This window comes from Aphelocoma coerulescens, chromosome 5 (genome assembly GCF_041296385.1).
Source record: "Aphelocoma coerulescens isolate FSJ_1873_10779 chromosome 5, UR_Acoe_1.0, whole genome shotgun sequence".
Taxonomy (NCBI): domain Eukaryota; kingdom Metazoa; phylum Chordata; class Aves; order Passeriformes; family Corvidae; genus Aphelocoma; species Aphelocoma coerulescens.
Window position 1 is genome coordinate 39,069,105 of NC_091019.1, and position 12,711 is coordinate 39,081,815.

A 12,711-nucleotide genomic window follows, 5' to 3' on the forward strand; every position below is an offset into this window, starting at 1 on the left:
CACATTTCTAATCTAACCAAAGTATGATCTCCACTTTTCAAAGTGTCAATGAGAAAGTATTTGTGTCAGTTCTTTCTGAAGGATCTGTGCTTGCTTCTTCATGGATTTTGAGTAGAAAAAATAATTTAAGTCTTCTTATTACACGTCCCTATGTATACTATGGATTTTGGAAAGACTTTATCATTTTTGTCTTTTGACATTGGTTTCTAGGGCTGGCTGATTAAATTGATATAGATTTTTTTTTTTTTAATGTACAATAAAGGCAAGATCTGTCAAGCAAGGAAATCTTTAATGAGATCCAAAAGGAAGATTTTCAAGTGAATATTTTGTCAGCTTTACAAATTCTTTAAAATTATAACAAAAAAAGGTGAATGTCCAGGGGAGGGGGTAACCCAATGAGTCTGTACCTTTAATAAGTACTGTAGATGAAACTGGTATCTGAACAAAAGTTTTATGACTCAGATTGCAGTATATAGTGTTTTTTGGATGCTAGGCATGTGCAAATCATGCCTTCCAAAAGGATATATAGTAATAGCAGTACAATTAAATTCAAAGTTTTGAGAACAAATTAACTTGAATTATCAAGCCATCTAACAAGTATTATTCCTAAAACAGTATTCTGTGGCATAACTTAAGTACTGGAGAGAAGTCACTTCTTTCTTCAAGGGATTGGCTTATTTTCTTTTCTTTCAAGAGATTTCCATTATTTTAACAATTTTGCATGCAATGAATAATGGATTCAAGAGAGTTATAAATAACGGACAATTAAATTATGAACATATAAAATGTGATATTAACACAAGGCACTCATTCTAAAGAAAACTGTTAAATTCCAAAATTCCATTAAGATTGCAATCATGGTACTGATTAGACTTACAGAAGAAAATTTGTGCAAAGCCAGCCTTTTTTTTTTTTTTTTTTAGTATCTGTTGCTTTAGACCTAACCTAAGTCGATAGAAAGTAAAACTATTCAGAGTCTAGGGACTTTTCCCCTCCCACCCTTGGAATTGTTCCTTTCTATATTTATAGATAAGGATAACTTTTCTAAAAATTGTATTTATTAGAATGTGTTCTTTGCCTCTATCTGTTAAAAATCCACATATATTAAGGCCAATCAAGACTATTTAGACCAACATTCTGGTACTGTTTTATAAAGGAGGAAAATACTAAAATCTGTATTTTCCAGGACAAATAAATCCATTTTAACAAACTTTTATTACTAGACAAATCTCTGGCCTATCTTAAATTTAAACAAAGAAAGAAGAATTGCAAAATATAAATAGCTTATAACTAAGTAGCATTTACTTTCTCTAATAGAAATAGAGTATTGCAAATACTAATTTATATAAAGTGGTTTTCCAAACAGGAAAAGGAGCATCACTCAACACAAATTTTGGTGAGGTCACTCAATCTTAATGGAGCAAATAAAAAGAGAAAGCTTTCGTTCAGATTTTTCTTCTTCTACCTGACTGAGTTAATTATCTACCTTAACCCACTTGCTGTGCTTCCTTTAAAACTTTATCTGTTTTAGAAAAACAAACAAAAAAGCACCTAATCAAAACAAAACCACCAAAATTCTATTCTCACATCACATTTTCTCATTTATTTAGATACAAACCTATATGTAAATAAACACCAAAGTCACTGCTAGGACACTAGCTTTTGCTCCAAGCCCTCATGGATGATTTGCTTTCATCAGGCACTGCAGGTTGTAGGGTGGGGGCTGCCACGGGGTCTACAGGGCAGGTCATTTCCCAGTAACCCTGAGCATGGCAGGCTAGAGATCTTTTGGACCAGCCAGGAAGCAAGGCTTGCCAGGCAAACTTATAGCCATGACATGCCTCCAATATCAAGTCAGGATCAGATTCAAACAACAATAAGGAAAGTAAGGGCTTACTTGACCAGCACTGTTAACAGCTACACTGCTGCAGCAGAACAGCTTTAATTGGGAGCCAAGAGTGAGCACTCACCTCAAAAAGCGTGTTACTCTCAGAATCTTGTTAATAGGCAAGGGAAACATCACACACACACATAAATGGAAACAAAACTAATAAAATTTATTATTAGTGTAATGGAAAATTTAATCTAATTCAAAGGTCATCACTACTGTAGACCTAATTTCATGAATGAAACAACATTATTAAGGAAAAATAAAGAACAGCAATGCAGTAGCGATGCAGTTAGAGTACTTGTATACATTTTTAATTCTATTTCTGCTATTGATGTAACTTACACACTTAGGGTCTATCGGGGCAGGACAAGTCACCAGCATTTGGAGTCCTTCACTGGGAAGGATATGTTGTTCATGATTTCCTCTTCCTCTCACTTTTCCTCCATTATACATTCACGCACAGAGTTAGTGAACACACATTTACATCTTTGTCTACGTTGGTCTGTTACCACAGATTATATCAAGTTACTATATTTGATGCCCTCTATGTATGATAGGATTTTATCATGCATACTATTATAACATTAGATGCTATTACCATGTTATTCTTTACCCATAAATCAGTTTTGAGGATCTTCAGGTCCTTTTTTTTTTTTTTTTGATTGACTATTAGTGAACAGTTCATAATTGTGGGTTCTTCCGCAGCAAACCTGTGCCCCATCTCTTATTATCCCATGCCTATACTCCTCAGTGCCCCATCCCATATCTTCATATTTCAAGGTCTCTGCTATCGTAACTGTATCTTTACCATATATATTTACATCATTTTGTAAGGGTTATGAATATCTCATTCTACCTAGAAAAATGCTCTTACTGCAATCTATATACAACTGCAGCTCTACAGCACAAAGATAAAACAAGAGACACAAACACATTTGGTTGATTAGAGAAATCTCTGCCATAGCTTAAACAAGTAAAAGCTACAGGTCCAGAAATATTAAGACAAAGCTGGCCTGACATGTCTCAGTCTAGAGGCCTTGCAAACTCATAAAATCTTGTACCTGCTACTAGCAATAGCAAAATACAAAGTTAAGCAGCTCCTAAGGGCAAAGGGACATGCTTATCGAGTACAGCCAGTGACCCCATGCAAATTGAGGAGCTGCCTCCACCTGTGGCCCATCAGAGAGATTAGCAGGATGGAGAGGAGGAAGATGTACTCAGAGCTCTGAAACAGGTGGGTTTGTTTCTGGTTTCCAGAAAAACAGGTGATCCAGATCACATAGGTATGTTTGGTCTTAAGATTTCAGCCAATGGAAAAAAGAGAGAATGCAGTAATATTTACTAATCAGCCCATTCCAGGGAGAGTGGGAGAGACGAAAAAGATCTTAAACAAAGGAGTAAATAATCAGCTTTTAGTACCTAAGAGACATTGAAACATACACAAAACCTGGCATTAGTACAATCAAGATATTTGTAACAAGCCTAATTTCCTTTTGCTGGTGAGATTATTGCTCTTGTAGGAAGGTTGTATGTGCATGACATTTTTTTTTTCAAAAAGTCTTTTGTATAGTCTCATATAACATTCTCATAAGCAAAATACAGAAAAATGGTGAAGATGAGACCATGTGTGACTGAGTCCCTAGCTGAACAAAAAGGAGAGAATATTAAAAGGAGTTCTAGTATAATGTCTCTGGGTTTTGGGTCTTACAATCTAGGAAATGGACCAGATACTGAATAAATCATAGTTGTGACACCCAACTAGTAAGGGTAGTGTGTCCTTTTGGAATGGATCATGTGCTGAATAGAATCATGGAATCACTAAGATCAGAAAAAACCTACAAGCTCATGGAATCCAACCTTTGAATGAACACCAGCATGTCAACTAGACCATAGCACTAGATCCCACATTCAGTTGTTTCTTGAAAAAAGTCTCATTCACCCCCTTCCTTACTTCACCAAGAATTGAAAATGCTATCATTTTGTGGTTGCTATGTCCAAGACAGCCTCTGACCACCACATCTCCCACTAGTCCTTGTAAATTCATAAGCAGCAGGTCAAACAGGGTCCCACCCCTGGTAGGTTCACTTGCTGGCTGCGTCAGGAAATTACCTTCTACACTTTCCAGGAACTTCCTACACTGCCTCCTCTCCACTGTGTTGAGTTTTCAGCAGACATCCAGCAAGTTAAAGTCTCTGACAAGAACAAACAATCATGAAACATCAGCCAGCCACTGATGTGTAGAATACTTCACCTGCCCCTTCATCCTGGTTGAGTGCTCTATATCAGACTCCCAGCAGGATATCTGCCTTGTTAGCCTTCCCCCAGGTTTCTACCCATAGGCACTCAACCTTCTCATCACAGTCCTTGACAGCTGAAATGCTCTCTAACAAATAGGGAATATTTGTTATTTGAGAAAATACTTCGGCTTTGGAAAATTAAAATTGCTATGAATTCAGGCAAAAATGTGAATTTTGAAAGAGGTTAACATGAAAAGAAAACACTATAGCCAAAACAAGATAACATGTATTTGGGGAATAGGTTATTCTACTTAATGTGGGTAGGTCTCAGCTGGAATTTTTTGGGATGCTATGTTTTCAGAACTCATCATAGTGGAGGAAGTCAAAAGGAGAACAGAGGGGAAGATGTTTGGAAAACATGAAAAATAAGGCAATCGAATCCAAATTTTAGTAAGAAAATATAATGCTTCTAGTAATTAAAAATCTATGGTAGGATTTAGTTGCTTAAATATTGATGTCTAGAGCCAATTAAAACAGCCCATGTGTCCTACTTAGCTTCCAGCAGCTCTCTTATAAGAACATGTGTTTTATGTAGTGTCATATCTGTTAACTTCATAAGGAAATGCTAAATGCTTTAGAAGATCTGAAATTACACAGCTGTTCATAATTTGGACACCTTAGTGTCTCTCAAGTTCAAAAAATTACATGAAGAATACAAAATTTTGAAGTAGTTTGCAACCACAAAGACTTTAATGACAAAGACAACAAAGATAAAGCCATGAAAGGAGCTTAGAGTCAGCACTTCTGAATTCTACTTAACAGAGGCTTATTTGTTGGTTTGGTTTTTGGTTTTGCTTTTTTTGTGTGATTGTTTTTTCCCTTTTTTTTCTAAAGATGCCTTTAAGCAAACATCTTTGAGTGGTCCAAATATTTTTAGTTGTCGAGGTGCTCTTAATCTTACCCAGAATAGAACAACAAATTCAGTGATATATTGCAGATTTTCTATGTATTTGAGTCTGTGATCTCCATCTGGAAATTAATCTCATATAACTGAATGATTAATTTAGAGTTTAATATTTTCGTTGCCATCTCATCACAATGATTGCTGATCTTTCAGCAGTTCTGACTTTAAAACCGGTGTAAAATATTTTCACCAAAAATTAGTTTCTAAAACTAAGTATGAAATAGCATGAAGTACACACCTGGCAAGCATCACACTTTAAATGCTACCCTGCTGAGGGAAAAACATATCCTGTTTTAAAATATGTACTTCTGGTTGTTTAGCAAGAGTAGGATTTAAGTAGTAAGCTTTAGTCTCAGATGTATTACATATATGTCCAACTATGTTGAGAATAGAAAGGAAACAGGTTTTCCATAAATAAATGTACTTAAAGAGAGGAATACAAAGCTGGAGGTGTGGGGGATAGGAAGCAAAACAAAATAAATGGACTTCAGGTAGTCATTCTTCTTCCTGAGCTTTCAATGATTCTTATCAGGGATCATAGCCCCAAATCTAGCTGCAACAGCTTTTATTCAAATGGTAATGTTGTCTTCATATCAAATTAACGGCATCTGGGTGCAATAATTCCTCAGGTAAGTTTTCCTGAAATGTCTTTTGTAGCTTTTGTTTTTACTTGAAACACAAATTGTGGTATAGAGAGGGTGAGGTTGTTCATGTTTTTGTACAATAAGATAAAGTTAATTTTGGATTTCAATAATTTCAAAGAATGTGAAACTGCCCTAGCTGTGGAAAGATCTAAGCTAAACCAAGCTAGGAGTTCAGGGGAAAATCTGATTGAATTGCTTCTATCTTTTGCTTGGTATCAGTAAGTATAGTTTGCACTAACTATAGGTTAGGGAATGCTAAAATAAATTTGCTTGTAGCCTTCCACCAAATTTAATGAAATGTTGATTGAATTGACTGTTGGGGTTTTTTTCTTACTGAATTTATTTTGAAGAGTTATCCCACAATGTATCAGAAAATGCTGTCATTAATGTGTATTGCACTTGTAATAATTATGTGAAATTGTCTTGTTAATGTATTATATTACTAAGAGGACCTGAGGAAAGCACCCATGCATGCTCTGGCAAACATTGTTCTGATTCCCATCTCAACAATCTAGAGGAGAGTTTTTTCCCAACAAGCAGACTTTTATAGAGGAGTCCAAATACTTTGTAGGGAGTGACTTCGGAGTACAGAGAAAACAAATGTTGAACTTGCTAACATTTTGTAAGTTATTTACTTGCTTTGGATACTAGAATCCTCGGGGAGTTATACAAAGATATATTAAGATTTATATAAAACAAGAATCCTACCTGGAGAAGAAAGCTTCCCAGAAACTGGTCTTCAAGTGTCCTCTTGACTTCAAAACTATATTTGTCCTCAGAAACAAAATTTCCAAAATCAGGCACCAAATCAAAGCTGGCTGTAACTGAGTAGCCTATGCAAATGTGTTATTACTTATAAATTACTGGCATGGAATTAAAAAATTATCATACACCAGAATAAGCTTATGTAAAAAATGTTCTGAGGTCCTCGTAGTGGTGATTAAGTTTTCACCCAAATTTCTCAAAAAAAAAAAAAAAATCCTCAGTTACCTTCACCTCTCAGTATTTGTTCTCAATAAAAAAACTAAATTTAAAAAAAACTGAAAGAGACAGGCTTTAAAAGATTGGGTTGGAAAATAAAATATCATCATCTTTCCAAAATCACAGACTCTAGAGATGATAATTTCATGGATCATGGTAATTCATCTCATCTTTCTCCTTTAACAGAATTTTGTTATCAACTATTTTCTTTCACCCAGCCTGATTAACGTACCTTGTAAAATCCACAGCATTTGTTCTAAAACTTGTACTTAGCTTTGAAGATAGTTTCTTCTTTTTCTCATGGCAGAAGAGCTTATGGAGCCAAAAGCTTCCCTCTTTTCTCAAGCTATACAAATTGATCTAAAAAAAGATACTATATCTTCCTACAAGATTTACCTAATTTGTATCCTTACACTGTCACAGCTGCAATCAATATAATCGACTTAGCACCTAAGTTATGGTAACATTGAGTGATCATAATGTCTTTGCAATGCATTCAGCTACAGTTTAAACACTTTCTATTTTTCTGATTCTATCTGTTCTCCAGTAGTTCTAAGACACCACTTCCTGTAATATTAACTATAGTAGTCGACCTTTTTAATAATCTTCCCAAAACCCTATTCAGGTGAAAAAACCCACTGATTTTTATGGGTTTAAATCAATGATATATGAGAAGTGGCAGGTATTTCCTCAAGTTTCCCTAAAAAGCCTCTGGACAAAAGCACAGTTCAAGGCTCTTAAACCTTGACTGTTCTAACCTGTAAAAATATCCTTTTGCTTATCTAAAAATGTGGATAAAAAGAGAGAGGAAAAAAGTCAATCTTAAGTTCAACAAATGTTTTCTAGTGTAGTTGATATTCTGACTCAGACCTACAGTTCATTTTAAATTGTAAATTATATCTAGATCCCACTTTAGGTTAAAATAAGGTGGTACAATGACACAGCAGGAATTCCTCAGGGATACCTGGCCATGATTTTTCTAGTAATAGCAAAATTACATGAAGGATTCAGTTTTGCTCACAGAAGTTTAGTTGCTTTGCCTGACTTTGGGCCCAATCTGGGAAGCAAGACATGTGCAAATGGTTCAACTTTGCTCCTATATAAAAATGTGAAGTTCCTTGCAGTTCACATTTCTCAAAATTGAAATTTGAATTGCCAAAATTGAAAATCTTTTGAAATTTAGAACTACATCAAAGAGATTTTGGTTTTTGAATACATATGAATGGCATTCACTTATGAGGAGTCTACCAATTAAATCACAGTAAGACAAAAAGAACAAGGAAACTAATGAACTTAGTTAAATAAAGTAAAAATTTAAAAATTGCATTTTTCAAGTCGCAAATCCCAAATTTCAAGCTGTGTTTCTGCAGAGAATGTGTATCAGAAACAGCAACTGCTCCAGCATTAATAATTCTTTCATAGGATTTGCATGCTAAGGCTATTTTTTTTCAAACCCCCAGTCTAGGCTCCTTATTGGTTCATAAATCTTGATGAGCCTTGTAAATTTTCTCATATTTTCATTAACTGTGCCTGTACTGACAGCAAAATTATCCATCCCGACCAGATGATGACTATAAAACAGTGTACAGATGATGCAAAGAGAAGTAAAAAAAGGCAAGTATCCATAGGACTTATCTGTACGCGCTGTACAGCTCTGCAGTTCACAACAGTCCTATGAAAGTATCAGTTTAAAATAATAATTAATAGAAAAAGCCCATTCATTGCTCTTAAGTAGATAGAAACTCTGAATCTGATTGTTTTCACTGATGTTGTAGTCAGCTAATGAAATAAAGCTCTTAATTTATTTCTTAGGTCAAGCCATAATATTTCCTGAGTTATTTGACTGAAGGAGAAACAATGCAAATCTGAGTGCTTGACTGACCTTTTTTTAATACTTTACATTACCTAGCACTTTCAGTTTTGATTTTTTGCAGTTCGATGGCTGCTGCTTTTCATTAGAATAATAAGGGCACTAGAAATAGCTTCAAAACAGCCATGATTAAGAAATGTTGCTGAAAGATGCATGTCTTATAAATAATCCAGAAAAATCACAAAAATTGATTTGTAGTCCTCGATTTCCTCCTTCCATATCTCAGAACCCACTGCTGCAAACCTCTGGGCAACTCATTACCATGTTCCTAAACAGAAGCAAAGTAACTAAGTTAATAGCCTGTGTTTTTTCTGCTTCAATATTCGTGAAAAACAAAGTTGTCCAACGACTGCTACTCAGAGAAATTCTTTTCCTTAAAAAGCATAGCTTAAGGAGTTGAAACACTGGTCTTAATAGTTAGGATTTCTGTCTGAAACTTGAAACTGTTTTCAGTAAAATTCTAACTTCTTTATTCCAGATGGTCAGTTATAAAACTTAATTTACAAAAACAGTTTGGTTGACATGATAATTAAGATTAGAAAGTGGTCTTTAAATGGGGATACTGTTCTTGTTTTCTCCCTATCTTATAGTTTTGAGCCCTATGGTGATTAAAAAAAAAGAAAAAGATTAAACCAGTAAAATTGTTTCCATTGCAATCAATCAGTGAGATTTTGAACCAGGGCCATTTATGCAAATGATAAAAAAACTGAGTGAGCCATTTGCAATGCATAATTTAGCTAAAAATGTTAACCTCTCCTTCTGTTCAAGGCTTATCCACAAGCAGATCACACATTCCTTGAATTTATTTCTATTTAGACATACTTTCTGGGAAAAAAGGACAAATTAATCTGGTAGTTTTATAATCACAAATATTCATGAGTATTTGGCGACATTTATTTATAGTTGCATCTGGTAGCAAGTACAGTTTTATTTATTATTTGTATTTCTAATTCAAATCATGGGGTTAAAAATATTTGCAGCTAAAATTCTGTAGAATTTTCTTTAAAGAGAGAGTAGGACATTTTGTCTTATTCTTAATATTCTTAATATTTTCAGAACCAGATTCCAAATACTTACTCTGTCTGATACCTTAAAGAGCTTTCAGAAAGGGGATTCTTCAAACTGCCTGTGCTTTAAGCCTTCCTATTTTGAGAACATATGATCATATGAACATATGATCTAATTCTGTTTAAAGTGGTGTATCTGGCTTGCCTTTGTGAGAGGTTATACAGAGAGAGTTGCAAACACCTTGCTCTGTATGGGTGCTTCACAGACAGAGGAAAACTTGCCGACCACACACAGACCCTACTGGGAGCCCTGGGACCACGTTAGCATGTTGTAAATGTTAATACCATAAAGCCCCTCTCTCAGCTTTGATTTCTAACAGACTGGACAGCACAGTGGTGCAGCCTCCTGTTGCTGGGTTTGTAAGACTTGATGAGCTTACGTCTGCTCATGTCATGAAGAACGTGTAGGTCATCTGCACAAAAGGCACCACTCATACTCCCTAGGAGCCCAGTTGCTCATACAACAGACTGAATGGTTTGTATAACAAGATATGGGAGCATCACTTTCATAGTTTTCTTCTGTAAATGCAGGAGACAGGAAGTGCAACCCAGTAGGTAGGATTCTGTCTCATTAGAAGAGTAATACTTTCCTATCATAATAACAACTGCGGAAAATAAAAGAGAAACTAACAATTCTAAATTATAAACATATTCTGCCATAGAATGTTTGTAATTAGATGATATTGTGATTTAGAATAAGCAATGTCTTAAATTTAGGAGAATTTTACTGCAAGAAAGAAATGTATATATTGTAATGTTTATTGGAATGAAAATTGCTCTGCTAATAAAGAAAACAGTTTATAAAAGAAATAGAAAAACAAAATAATAGAAACACCAATTACAGCTAGAAAATTATGTAGATTTTTCTTAACATAATCAACTAAGGAACATAAGACATTGATTGGCTGTTACCCACAAGCAATAAAATATTATCATAAAAAGTTTAAAATACAAAAAAATGCAAGTACTTTTTAAGCACCCATTTTAGATTGAGTTCCTGTAAGGGCAAAATGCTTCCACTACAGCTAATTCAGCATCCCCATTCCCTGACTGCTATTCTCTTGGGTTCCAGTCTATATCACACCAACAAGGCTTAAATTAGTGAAAATGTGAATAGTATATAATCAAAAAGATCCCAAATGAAGCGTATTTTATTCTTGTTAGACTAAGCCTTTTGGATTTACTGTATTCCACTGAAATATTTTAAATCTCAAAAATCTCTTCTATATTCATCCCAAATGGAGTTCGCCAAACAAGAGCCATTGCCTAATTATTTTTTTATAGTAATTGATTGCTTATTTTACCTACAGGTACACATTTTCTTGCTGTCTAAGGTAGGAACAGGGGTGTTTATTAGTAAATATCACACCCTCTTAATCATCAGAAGAAAAGTTTTGTTGGTTTTGTGTCACCTTTCTTCCTGAACTACAACACAGATTCTAATAGTATATGCCACAAAATGGGAAGATTTTAGGCCTCACTTTTGGTTTTCTCATAGTTTTATATATTATATCTGGCATTTTCTTTAATATATATAAATATTTTTGTATTTATTCATCCTTCCTTTCCATAAGAAATAATCTCCATTCCTTGGGAAGGCACTGAGAATAATTTCCAGGCACTGGGAATCTAAAGGGTTTTCATTTGGTAAACCATAGCAATGTTTTCCATTTTAATGTTTGTGTGAACTGTCAGACAAACTAGTTTACCCCTGTAACAAGTTTACTCATGTACGATCAGTTGCCTCTTATGGATACAGGATTGCAGAACAAAGACTGAAAGGGAATACAAAGAAATGGGGGAGAGAAGGGAGGTTTCCTGTACACAGCAGCATTTCAGGAAGAAAAGAACCTCCATTTGACCTGAGAACTGAGTTAATGAATTTGAATTTTTATATATAGGCAAATGTAAAAGATTACTTCTACTGAGGATAGGAAACTGAACAATCGAATTCAGTTCCTGTAGTGAGACTTGTAAGAATTGAATGAATCCTGTGTTAACTTAATGATTTGATAGCCAAATGTATTAATTGGTTGGCCTGTGATTTAATTCACTACCACATTTGAGCTTCATTTTCTAATTAAAATGTCCAATTTTTTTGGATTAGTAATTGACACAGGTTAGAATTTATGGCAACGGCCTTGATTTTTTCTTTATTTGTTTTATAGTTCTTTTTAAAATCTGCAAAGGTGTACACAAAAGCAGATTAAATGAGATATTAACTTGCACCAACAGTCTTAAAACTTACTGAAGTACATACTTTTGCCTCATCAAGTAATTGACTCTCTCTCTAAAAATGATAAACAGATTTCCCAGCAGAAAGATGAGAGACAAAGGGGTGCCCTTTCTTTCCCAGGGGTGAAGAGAATGCAAGGCTTTTGCCAGGCTGTCTCTGACTCCAGGCTGCAAGTCTCTTTCTATGCATTATATGATATCACTTCCCGTGTAGACTGGTGAATATTTAAGTAATAACACCCTATGAATATATGAACCTCAGCATGGTCATAAAGGACATGAAAACCAAGAACTCAGTTCCCACAAACAGAAAAGCCATAAATTTTAAAGACTTGTAACTTGTAAATACAATAACATTTTGAATGTAGTAGAAACAATCTATAAATATAAACTTGTATATAAAATAATTTGTAAATTACTTGCTTGTTGCAACTTGCATGAATATCATGTAAAAAGGAGAAACTAAATTATGCAAGCTTTCTACTTGGTTAGAATATGTTGTCAATAATCAAATAATATGAAAGTTTGATTTTGGGTTTTCCTAGCAGTTCTTATTTTTGCTGTAAAATCTTGCAGCAAGTAAAAATGTCAGAGCTAAAAACACAGTAAAAAACTTCATGCTTGAATTGTCATTTTATTCTTTTGTGCAGAGATTGAATGTAAGGGTCCATACTTTTAGTCAGTGATGTTGACAAAACTGACATATAAATGAAACAACTTGCACCTGAGGTTCTTTGTGCATTTGACAAGCTATAATGGAATTGTTTGCAAAGTTTTATTGAAGTTCCTACTTCCATTTATCTTTGTTAGCATAGCTACAGA